Genomic DNA, 1,778 nt, shown 5'->3' with positions numbered 1-1,778 from the left:
CAGATACACATATATACGTACATATATACATATATACACACACGCCCCCCCCATATATATACGTGCGTAAATATATTTATATACAGATACACATATATACGTACATATATACATATATATGAATACATAAGGGTACACATGTATACTTGCAAAACTTGACTATATTCGTACCTATGTTTACGGAAGCAATCTTATTCATTTGCTTTATATTGTGCAAAATTGTCAGGACTGCGGCCATAACGTTACAAAACCCGGAGACCTATATGTACATTATCTAAATAATTGACTGCAAACGCTATTATATGTATAAGACAAACTTACTTGGAAATGGAAGCGTGGCGTTCAATCATATAATAATATTAATAATATATATATATATATAGGAATATATACATACATATACGTACATACTGACATATATATGTATATATATGCATATATGGGTACGTAAACAACATGAAATGCGAAAACATGAAATCCGGAGAACAGCGAGAGAAACAAATGGAAAACAAGACAAGTAACACAAAGAACAACCCTTCATCAGTTGTCGGCTTACCCCGTCTGGCTTAGCAGCCCTCACTATTTGTTTCACTGTCCTGTTTTTGTTACCAACTTTGACCCTCCGCGGGAGTAACTGTTTTCTCGAAGGCACTTTGTCGTGAATTGCTCGAAATGTGGAGTAGATAAACAGCCGACAACTGAGAGAAGAAGAAAGAAAGAAAGCAACAACGGGAAAGTAACATCAAGAGAGAACATAGAGTTTGACGTAATACAAACGTATTTTAATTTTGTTTTCACTAACATTACCACTTTCCCCCCAACTTTTGCTAATACAAATCAAAATTGCATTTCTCTATTACCTTTCTTGGCAGAAAGTAGGTTGTTGTTTGTGTGTGATATGGTTGTTATGTATTCGAGTAAATATTATACAAAATTTCACTGTAATGTCGCGAAAAGTAATATATAAAGTTTTATGAATATTTGTGTTGTAGTTATGTAGTTTCCGAATACAAGACGACCATATAAACATTCAATTCACAAACACACTCACGAGCACCCACACATATTCACATGCACATCTGCACGTTCATACATACACACAGGCACATATGCTGTCCATCTTGTTGTCCGAATCTAAGGACATTAAATGAAAACGTACAATCTGTCATTACCAAACACACACTCACACGCGCGCACACACACACACACACACACACACACACACACACACACACACACACACACACACACACACACACACACACACACACACACACACACACGCACACACATACACATACACTTGAACACACTCGGGCGCGTACACTCGGACACACTCATTTTACATACGTACACACACATTCACACGCACACACACACACTAACACACAGACATTTATATATATATATATATATATATATGTAAGCAAGCCTGTACACATGGACGTATCGTCGATGATACAGAAATACATAAGTCTGTGTGAGAGAGAGAGAGAGAGGGAGAGAGAGAGACAGACAGACGGACAAAGTGTGTGTTTATGGGTATGCGTATGCACACACACATATATACATATATCTAAAATACTTTTGAATTAATAAGAAATCAATTACATTTCAGTATGTGTATGGTGTACGAGTAAGCAAACAACACGCAAAGAAAGTATGAAACACACAACAAACAAACAAACAAACACACACACACGCACGCACACACACGCACGCACACACACACACACACACACACACACACACACACACACACACACACACACACACAC

The sequence above is a fragment of the Octopus bimaculoides genome, chromosome 19 (assembly GCF_001194135.2).
Source record: "Octopus bimaculoides isolate UCB-OBI-ISO-001 chromosome 19, ASM119413v2, whole genome shotgun sequence".
NCBI classification, from domain to species: Eukaryota; Metazoa; Mollusca; class Cephalopoda; order Octopoda; family Octopodidae; genus Octopus; species Octopus bimaculoides.
The sequence above is the reverse complement of the archived record's forward strand: the minus strand, read 5'-3'. Positions refer to the sequence as shown.